The following is an 11,231-nucleotide window of genomic DNA, read 5'->3' as shown; positions in this document are numbered from 1 at the left end:
ACAGTACATGCATTTAGTGAATATATCCAGTGCATGACCACCTATTAAAATTCCTCACATTATCTTTAAAATATTATTTTTCACTCAATGAACTTGGGGCCAACAGTCAAGTAACCATGTCTAAGGACCTGAGTTAGCATTGATATTGTTACCACCTACTCTTGTGTAGTGGGTGTCTTCCAGCAGGGAAAGTGGAAATGATCCCCAATGATCAGGGAAACTAAAGCATCCGAAGCTATATAAACTTTACTGATACCACATGATTGGTGATACTACAAAGAATCATGTTTCAATGAACACTACCAACACAGTTTTTTTGTGCCAAATGTCTGCTTGAATATAAACTTAGTGACTATTCTCTAATCTATTATTAAACATTGGCCTCCATGATGGTGAATGATATACAAAGGCCCAAAGTCCAAGTAGAATACAAGAGAGAGGCAAAAATTTTCTATGCAGAGGTGTTATCTGTGGTTCCTTCACAAAAGTGAAGGAAATTACAAAAACCCTCTTGAGAAGACTGTTACCAATGCTTTTGTCCCAAAACCTACTTACTTTAATCACTCAGTTTCAGGCCATCAAAGATGCTGGAACTATTGCTGATCTCAGTGTACTTAGAATCACCTATGAGCCAACTGCTGCTACTGTTGCCTATGATTTAGACAAAAATGTTGAAACTGGAAGAAATGTGTTGCTTTTTGACCTGGGATGTGGCATTTTTGATCTATCAGTCCTCACTATTGCAGATGAGATGAAATCTTTGAGATCAAATTTATAGCTGGAAACACCCACATAGGTAGAAAAGACTTTGACAATTGACTGGTCATCTATTTTATTGTAGAATTCAAGTGTGAGCATAAGAAGGACATCAGTGAGAATAAGAGGGCTGTATATCACCTCCATACTGATTGCAAACATGCTAAAAATATTCTTTTATAGCACCCAGGTCAGTATTGAGATTGATTCACCCTATGAAAGAGGTGACTTCTATACCTCCATATGTCTGATATAAAAAATTGAAAATTGACTTGTTTTGTAGCATCCTGATCTGGTAGAAAAAACTATGGATGCCAAGTCCAATATCCATCTTATTGTCCTGGTAGGTGGTTCTACCTAAATCCTCCAAACTCAGAATCTTATATCAAACATCTTCAGTGGAAAAGAGCTGAATAAAAATATCAGACTTGATAAAGTCATTGATCACCATCACTATTGAAAAGGGCTGTTTGAACAAGAATTGTGTTGAGTCTATGGCTCAGGAAGCTAAGAACTACAAAACTGAAGCAGGACAGTGTGTCTTACAAGAATTCTTTGAGTCCAACATGAAAGCACCTGTTGATGATGAGAAACTTCAGGACCTTTTTAACAAGCATAATGAAATTATACTTGTCAGCTGGCTTATAAGAATCAAGCTACAGAGAAGGAAGAATTTGAACATTTACAGAAAGAACTGGAAAAGATCTGCAATCTGATCATTTCCAAGCTCTACTGAGTGCAAATGACATATCAGTACCCATACCTGGTGCTTCCCTGGTGGAGAGGCCCTCCATCAGGTGGTAACTGTTCAAGGTCCACCATTGAAGAGGTTGGTTAAACTTAGCATAGAATTTAGCATTGTTCTACTCAATCTGTTGAAGAGCCCAAATATGTAGCAAAAATTATGGCAGTGAAAAAATGAGCTGCTATAGCAATACCTGAACATTCTTGATATTGAGTATGAAACATGTACACAGGGAAAGGAAGTAATATAACATTGTACTTTATAAGCACTGTACTATAAGTGGAAAACATAGTGTTTTTAAAATAAAAAAAAACTATGTATTTTTACATCATTCTTCATTTTGTGCATTTTTTCATCTCAGTTGTAATTCCCATGGGATTCCCACCACTAGTTCACCCATGTGCCATCACCACAGTCCAGTGAAGTCTTCCCACCCCAGTTCTGATCCCATTCTCCCTTTCACCCCCATAAAATGTCTTTGGTTTACTCTACTACCTTTGTTTGTCTTTCCCCCCAACTCCCGCACCCCAACCTGATCCCTTACTCTCCTGCTATGAGTGAAATAATCTTGTATTTTTCTTTTTCTTTTTGCTTATTTCAATGAGCATGATCCCTTCCAGCTCTATCCCTGTTGCTGCAAAAGGCATGAGTTTATCTTTTTGATTGCTGGGTAATATTCCTTTGTATTTATGTACCACATCTTTTTAATCCAGTCTTCTATTTTTGGGCATTTGGGTTGATTGCATGTCTTCCCTATTGTAAATAGAGCAGCAATAAACATTGGGGTTCAGGTGTCCTTTTGAATCAATGTTTTTGTGTCCTTTTGGTAGATACCTAGGAGTGGGACTGCTGGGACTACTGGGAAGCTCTATTTTTAGCCTTTTGCACTCCCAACAGCAGTGTAGGAGAGTTCCTTTTTCTCCACATCCTTGCCGACAATTACTGTTGTTAGTGTTTTAATATGTGCCATTCTCACTGGTGTGAGATGGTATCTCATTGTTGTTTTAACTTGAATTTCCCTTACTACAACTGATGTTGAATGTTTTTTCATATGCCTGCTGGCCCTCTGCATTTCTTCTTTGGAGAAATATCTTTGTAGCTCTTCTACCCATTTTTTTGATGGGGTTATTCACTTTATTTAAGTTGAGTTTGATCAGTTCTTTGTGTACCTTTGGATCAGTCCTTTGTCATTAGTATTGTGTACAATTAGTGGGATGTCTCTTTGTTTGTGTAGTGTCTCTCTTTCCGTATAGAAGCTCTTTAACTTGATGTCCCAGCTATTTATCCTTTCCTTCACTATTGTTGTTTGGGTGATGTATCTTTAAAGATATTATTGAGGTGTATGTCATGCAGTGTTTTGCCCACCTTTTCTTCTAGATATTTTATGGTTTCAGGTCTGGTCTTATATCTAGCTCTTTAATCCATTTTGAGTTAGTTTTTGTGCATGGTGTGAGATAGTAGTCTATTCCAGTGGAAAATGCAGTTTTGCATAAAACTATAAACTGGTAAAAGTACATATTTTTTTAATAGCATTGCTTTTTGTTCAGAGCAAAAATATCAGAAATATCTTAGATTTAAATATCATAAAATCCCTTGAAACAGACAATTGCATGATGCTAAAATAATATAAAATAATAAACTATTATAAGCAGAAGGGAAAACATTTTTAAAGAGGGATTTTTGCCTTCTTTAATGATAAACATTTCATTAAACGGCATGGAAAACATAAAGAGAATTTTAGTTTGTGCAATTGTGTCATGTTTCTCTTTTGACCATTCCTTGATTTTTTTTTTTCTTTAGTGTACTATACAATAAATGGCCCTTACCTTAAGGATGGTAATGGGTAATCTACCCTCTTCTTGTCCGTTTGAAAACCAAGGTTTAAAAGTACTTGGTTGGACTAACATACGAAGTGAAAAAAAAGTAAACAAAAGCAAGGATCTTTAAAAAAAGTAGACTGACTTCACTACAACACATGTGCACACACACACACAAATCAAACTATATTTTCAGAATAACACCAGAGAGCATTCTGTGAGAGTTGGCAAATGCATGAAGGCATTGTTTGTAGATATTATTTTTGATCGGTTTGATATACAGCATAGGTTTCTGAGCCAATGGAATATTGTCTTCTTACAAATCTCATCAGGCCAGCAGTGCTGCTGCTACGAGCTGGCTTATCAGCTCCAAGCAGAGTCTACTGCACTTGCATGCACCTTCATAGCCTGAGAGGAAAATAAATTGTACCCGTGCAGTTAATAAGAAAGAATTACTGTGAGTGAGATGCATGATATTATGGGAAAGCATCGTGTTTTACAGACTAAATGTTGATTTGCTGAGGGAAAAAAAATCCTTCCTATAACACGAAATGAAAATTTTATTTCAAAATTATCATTTAAAATATACTTGTTGGTTTCTTAGTTCAAGAACTAAATATTACCTATTTTTTTTTTATGTGTTCTAGGGATAATACTGAAGAGGCAATTCCCATTTTCTGTGGTTTGCTAATGGGTATTTTTATCCATTTCAGCTATTTAATGAAACATCTGCTTTTGTTTATTGAAGCAGATAAACTGTACCTTTTACATATATAAAATGTATGTCTTAAAACACCAAACATAAGAACTTAATCTCTGATAGCATAACTGAATTGCTTATGAGGAGCCTAAGGTTCCCATTACTTTTTCAGTTGTTTGGGTCAGCATTTCTAATACCAAAGGATTTGTGCCTGAAGAGCATGATTAATTGAATTTAATATGTATTAGCTTAATATAAAGTAATATAAAATATAATCTTTGCTAAAACGGGGGATCAAATCTTAGTCCTTCTATATTATAATCAGCCAGGATCCAGAGGTTTGTTAATACTTGATCACTAAGAGGTGAAATAATTTTTGTAAAGTCAAAGAACTATTACTTAAAGGAAATGGCTTTCAAACTGAGAAATGTTCACTGCTATTCAGAAAATGCATGGTTTGAATTAATTTTGGTGTTATACATGTAGAAAAGAAAGAAATCAGGAGTCTGATAAAATAACATTATTTATTCTAGCAAACCAATGCTCAATTTTTAGTAGCTTGAGCCAATAAAAGTATTTGAGCAGCTTCCTTCCATCTGGTGATTGAGGGACCTAGGCCCCTTTCATTTATGACTCTACCATCCATCAGGGCCTCAAAGCCTTCAGCATTCATTTGGCAGATGGGAAGAGATATAGGAGGAAACATGAATTTTAAAATTTTGACATAGAAGAGACACACACCATTGTTCCTGATATTATATTGGTAAGAACTAGTCAACATGCCAGAATATAAGTAATATAATATCTTTTATATATATATAAAATATCCAGGTAAATATAATATCCACAATTTTTGGATAACTTTCCAGAGATATCTCACCTTAAAACATGGTGGTTATGAATGTAATAAGGTTTCACTCCCATGATATTTTATGTTAAATGTCCCCGTTTTCCTTAGGATAGAACCTAATAGATCAACCTTAGAAGCAGGGAAGGAAATCAGAAAGGCTTTGTGTACAAGGGGAACTTTTGATAGCTGTTGCTGGCTTAATAGGGTGGGGGTCAGCTGAGAAGGAAGGGCTGCAGCTTCTAAAAGCTGGGAAAGCCCTCTACTGACGGCAGGATGAAATCTCCTTTTTACAAGTAGAGGAAACAGATTCTGTCAATAGCTTGAATGAGTTTTCAGAGAGATTATTCACCAGAGCTTCCCAGGCTGGCTGAAACTAAATGAAGACTCCAGTCAAGCCATATTATATTCTGACCTATAGGATGTGCTATTATTTTATTCTGAGCTACTAAGTTTGTGGTAATTCTTATTAAGAAATAGAAAACTGGCCCTCCATGGTGGCGCAGCGGGTTAAAGCACTGCACTGAGAAGCTAAAGCCACTTCCGCATGAGTTCGATCCCTGCCTGCCCCGGAGGTGACCACATGGCGTGGCATACCTCTCCTGACACGCCCGCTGCTCCCCTCAGCAGTGTACTTCGTCCATCTGCCTGTTCTGCTCCCCACTCTGTCTCTGGTGAAGCCTCTCACCGCCCCTGAGCTTCTGGCCTGTACCCCAGTTCTGTATGTACAAATAAATAAATCTTTAAAAAAAAAAAAAAGAAATAGAAAACTAATATACTTTGAAATGTGGACTCTGGTTTAGCCAACTGGCTTCTAATAACAGATACATATTGTAAAAGAAGTGTACATTATTTCACAAGACAACAAAAACATTTAAAAATATACAAAACTCCTGAAACTAAAAGTTTGAAAAAACTAACCAGAAAATAGTACTACTATATAATTGGTAGATTTTTTTTTTCTAATTAAAAGTCAGATTGTTACAAAGTTAGCATCTAGCTCTGTTAGGTTGTGTAAAGTTTTCATGGAGTTGATGGCATTACTATAACCAAAAGAAGATTTGTGAGTCAAAAAAAAGTGGTCCAATTATGTTTTGGAATATTCTGTGTAGGGAGTACTTAGGGGGTCACCTACACTACTCTGGTGGGGAGATGCACTTATTGGGCCATTTTAGACTGATCAAATTAAAATGTGGTATGAAATAATTACTTTTTTTTAAAGTTTTGAGTCTATACAGGTATCACAGTCATTTGATTATTATTTGATTTCTGTAAAAATTTGAAAATATTTTCTGGAACACTGACATGACTAGTCATAATATAGATCACTGTTTCCCAGGAAAAACAGATGATCCATCAATAAAATAAAATGATTGTAAGTGAAAAATTCACATGCTGATGTAATTTAGTCTCCTTTTTGCAAATGAATTACTAACACTGCTGAAATGAGAGAGGCTTTTATTCTGTCAAAAAGTTTTAGCATTTATTTACAATTAATGGAGGCATAAATTGGTATATATTTTCTGTGGAATAATTTGGAGATATTTGAAAAAACTAAAAAATGAATAATGTTAATTCCTTTTAGAAATAGTAATCAGATTATTTAAAGTATGCACAAAGATGTTCATCAGAGTGTTACTTATGTAACAGCAAAATATTGAAAACCTAAATATATCTAATTTCACAAAGATTGGTTGAGCAATTTATGATTCATTTTTACTATGAAATTTTATACAATTTAAAAATTTTATTTTTAGAGCTATTTATGTGGTTGAAAGCCTATAGAGTATATTTCTAAGACACAAAAGATCAAAATCAGTTTGTACATTCTTTTTTGTTTACAGACAAATTATAGATATAAAAACTATGAAAAAGTTCAAAATATTAACATTTTTTATTGATCTTGGGAATATAAATGATTCTTGATTATATATTTCAATGAATTTGTTTTTGTTTAATTCTCTATGTTGAGCGTGCATTCATTTTATAGTTGGGGAAAAATTTTCACTTGGTGAAAGTATTGATATTGGCATTTCATCCATATGTTTAAGCAGCATTTATTGAACAAGTTCTAGTTTCATTAGGGCCTAGAGAGTCAAAAATAGATGAAACAGACCCACCTACCTTCAAGGAACACAGAAAGTAGAGGTCTTTACTGAGTTCAGTTAAAAATGATGTGAAGTCAAATAATCATGCTTTTACTTTTATTCCAAGGCCCTTGTTTGATAAATGAGGGCAAAAACTTCATTCATTTCTTCCTTTGGTGAGCAATTCATTGCAGCTGGTTAGTTGAAGAGAGTGATTATGTTTGAACTCATATAGATTTAAACTTAATTGAGGTTGCTTGTTGCAAAATATGTATTCTGAGATTTTTCTTTAAGTGTCTGTTCTGATACATCCTAATCATTATGTTTATAAATATGATAACTTTTGGCAATCTTTTTCTCCAATCAGCCATCATAAGATTTTTCCTGGGTTTCTCAGTAGAGCATTTAGATGGACTGTGGACATCTTGTATTAAAAAGACATTCATGTCCTAAGGAAAATGGCAATAGACAAGGGCTAAATCCCTTACCCTGATGGGGGTAAGTGAATAATTCTTTTAGTTGAGGTAACCCTGGGATTCTTCTCATTGGGTATTACCACCAGTGAGCACCCACCACAAAATCACCCATATTCCATTGTGCTTCCTTCCCTTTTATTCCCACTCTTTCCCTATCTCCTACCCCCTTTGGATATGCCAGTCCTTTAGCCTTTAATGGCTTTCAAGGGTTAGCTTTTAAGGTTGTCTTTCTCTGGTTCTTAATTTGGTTTCTCTGTATTACACATTAGTGACACCATCTGCTATTTTTCTTTTTCTGACATACTAGGATTATCTTTCCCAACTCCACCTATGTTGCTCCAAGTAGTATTAGTTTATCTTTTTTGATTGCCCCTTCTTTTGAGTCACTGGATAACAGATTAAGGGTTTTAAGTGACCTAAACAAGGTAAAAAGAGGTTTCAAAAAGACCTTTTAATTATAGTCAAGATAATATTAAGTAATAATTGAATGTTTTCTGTACTGTTTTCTTAACACTTGCGGGTGAAGTTCTTTTGTTTGACACTGGGGACACTTGATAAAGTGAGCAATGTATTTTCACAGCTCCTGCAGTGTCTTAACAGGATAGTCAAGGAGAGATTTCTCAGACTCTTAGACTATTGTATCCTTTAGTCAACTGACTCCTTTATTTATAATTGACAACAATGCAAAAACTATAATTTTCTGATTTGAGAAACAGTGCAGAAGTATAAAATGTGTTATTAATTATATGCATTATCCTTAGGAATAAGGTTGTCAAGTCTTGCAATCCCAATATCTAGCCCATTGATGACCATGCATAAGGTCCATTTCCTCAAAAATGAAAGGATTATGGCAAATGAGCACGAGTCTCTGCCTAACAGTGCAGAAATCCCCACGGTTTTCTAGCAAGTTAACAGTCAAGTGGTACATGTTGACAAGAAAAAAATAAGATTTTTTTACTTTTATTTTAATAATTAAAAAAAATGAATGAGAAGTTGTTTACTAATAAAGATATTAACTGTGTTATAAGAAAAAAATGGACATAGGGTGTATGCTTTGTTGAAAGCTCCTTCAGGCATTTATTCTCAAACCGTAGCAGAAATAAGACTTAATCAGGGTGCTTATGAAGGATGATTTGTGTATCCTTCTCACAGAGAAGTATTTAGTTGGTCTAAATTTCAGTCTGGAAATCTGCATTTTTACCAAACATATTAGGCAGAATCATCATGAAGTATATGTACACTGAGAGAAAAAATAATATAAGGTAATGGTTTAAGAAAAACACACAATAGAAGTTTTTTTATTGAAGTAAAATCAGTTTGCATCATTGTTTGTATTTTAGAAGTCCAGAGCACCCTGCTTCTCTTTCAGGTATTGTTGACATAGCGTACCCACCACTAAAATATCCATAGCATACCCACCACTAAAATATCCATAATCTTCCACCATAGACTATTGTGCTCCCTCCCTACTTTGTTCTCACCCTACCTCCTCCCTTTCCAGTAGCTTCCGTTCTATAGTCAACTTTTAAAAGTAAGTTTATCTTTTTTGATAGCCAAGTAGTATTCCATTGTGTATGTGCACCATATCTAGAGCCACTCATTTGCTTTTAGGTTTTTTCCATTGTTTGGTTATTGTGTATAGTGCTGCAGTGAATATGAGAGTGCAAGTTTCTCTTCAAGTTACTGTTTTTGTTTTGTTTTCATTTTTTGGTATTCTTTGGATAAGTACCTAATGAAGTAGCATTAATGGGTCATTTGGCAGATCCATTTTTGATCTTGAGATTTTGAGAAATCTCTATGTTGCTTCCAAAGGAAATGCGCCAATTTATTTATTTCCTACCAACAGTGTATAAGTGTTCCTTTTCCTCACATCCTCTTCAGTACTTATTGTTTCTGGCCTTTTTGATATGGGCCAGTCTCACAGGTAAGGGTGGTATCTCATTGTGGTTTTGATTTGCTTTTCCCTAATGATTAATGATGAAGAATATTTTTTCATGTAAATTTGTACCATCTGTACGTCTTAGTTGGATAAGTGTCTACTTAGCTTTTCTGTCCTTTTTTGCATTGGGTTACTTATTTTCTTTTTGCTGAGTTATATGAGTTCTTTGATATCTCCTTGTCAGAAGAATGGCATGCAAATAGTTTCTCCACTCAGTTGGTTGTCTTTTCCTTTTAGTTAGAGTTTCTCTTGATGTGCAGACACTTTTTAGTTTTATGTAGTACCAATTGTTTATATTCTCTTTTGTTTTCCTTGTTGTTGGCATGAATCTGTAAAGACATCACTAAAGCCTCTGTCTAGAAATGTTTGCTTGTGTTTTCTTCTATGTATTTTATAACTTCCATTTGAACTTCTTCTTCACTTGGAGCTGAATACTGTTTATGGTGACACACACACATTTTGGACTAGTACCTGTAGAGAATCTCTGAGTGATCTCATTCAAGGTAAATCTTTAAAATTCAAATTGGGCTTCCAGATTGACTAGATTCGGGAGCTGTGTGTCTATATTCTTTAGATTCTCCATGGGTGTTTTGGGTATCTCTTATTTAGAAACCACTATCCTAAGGTCTCCTTCTGTTAGACCAGACCTTGGCACACCCCAACAGTCAGAAAGAATTGTTTGTATTTTAGACGTTCAGAATACCCTGCTATTAAAGAGTAATCTTAGAAGTGCTAAAAGAGTAATCTTAAAAGTTTCTTCTCCTCTTTTTGTCTAATACTGAAGCGGTGTGGCTTTTCTTAATTTGTGTAGATAATAAGGAATTTGGGTTTGCTTTTGTGAAAAGCCAATATATTTTTTTTTGTTCTGAACCTTCCTAAAAGCATTAACGCTCACTATGTAATGAAATATGCTTTTATTTGAAGACAGAAAATGAAAGAAAGAAACAAACAATAATTAAATCCCCTAAATAATGTGAGCTTTGTGGTTAAATCTCCATGCAGCTCCTTGAAAATTTAATAAGGGAATAAAGACTGTTTTCCATTTATGTAATACAGTACTGCATTTTTCTTTTCTATGAAATTGTCTCTGCCTAAAGAGTACCTCACAATTTAGATTGCTGAGTATATAGCTTGAGGGAATTTTATGTGTCTATTTTTTAACTCAAGTCACTCATGTACGACCATATTATCTTACATCAAAGTAGGATATAAAACCAAAAGTCTAGGTGAGAAGAAAAAAGTCAGGGATGAATGTCATATTATATGATCCAATTACACATAGTCCCTGACTTGCATATGCCTGATTTGTGAATGTCCTTGCATTTACAAATGGGTTCTCTAGAGACAGTCAACAGAATTCTCCTTTCTCTTATCCCCTTCCTTTTATGTTTTATTCACGGATTGAGTAATTTTAGAGCTGTGGCAAAGAGGTTTTTAGGCTTTTCACTGTTGTCCTTCCATCCCATACTTAGAATTTCTTTAGACTAACATTAGAAATAGTAAGTCATATGTTAAGAAACAGAAACTTCAGAAAATAAATAAAAACTTCATTCTAATTATGTTTTCACTACTTCATCATCTTCCTCAGTACTCAGAGTGCTTTCCTATAAAAATATTAAAATATTTTCACCTTTGCTTCTGATATCTGTGCCTCACCCAGCACTGTTCTCTTAGGTCATGTAAAATATAATATTTATGAGCTAGAGCTGAAGGGCTTCAGTGCTGGAAAAGAGTATGGGAGAAGAAGGAAGGGTACTTCTTGTTCCCTTTTGGGAACAAGACCCCATGCTGGAACTTGAAATACTTTTTATATAGAAACAACTATTTGGATGGTAGTTAACCTTTATTCTGGTTGGGATGCCAT

General features: G+C 34.7%; 1 pseudogene; it reads left to right on the top strand.

Moving 5' to 3' along the window:
- The first annotated feature begins 386 nt into the window (after positions 1–386).
- On the top strand, positions 387–1,012 carry LOC101621074 (annotated as a pseudogene).
- Positions 1,013–11,231: the final 10,219 nt, after the last annotated feature.

Source organism: Condylura cristata, unplaced genomic scaffold (genome assembly GCF_000260355.1).
Source record: "Condylura cristata isolate star-nosed mole 26May11 unplaced genomic scaffold, ConCri1.0 scaffold00005, whole genome shotgun sequence".
Taxonomy (NCBI): domain Eukaryota; kingdom Metazoa; phylum Chordata; class Mammalia; order Eulipotyphla; family Talpidae; genus Condylura; species Condylura cristata.
Note: the sequence above shows the minus strand (reverse complement) of the source record. Positions and strands in the feature narration are given on the sequence as shown.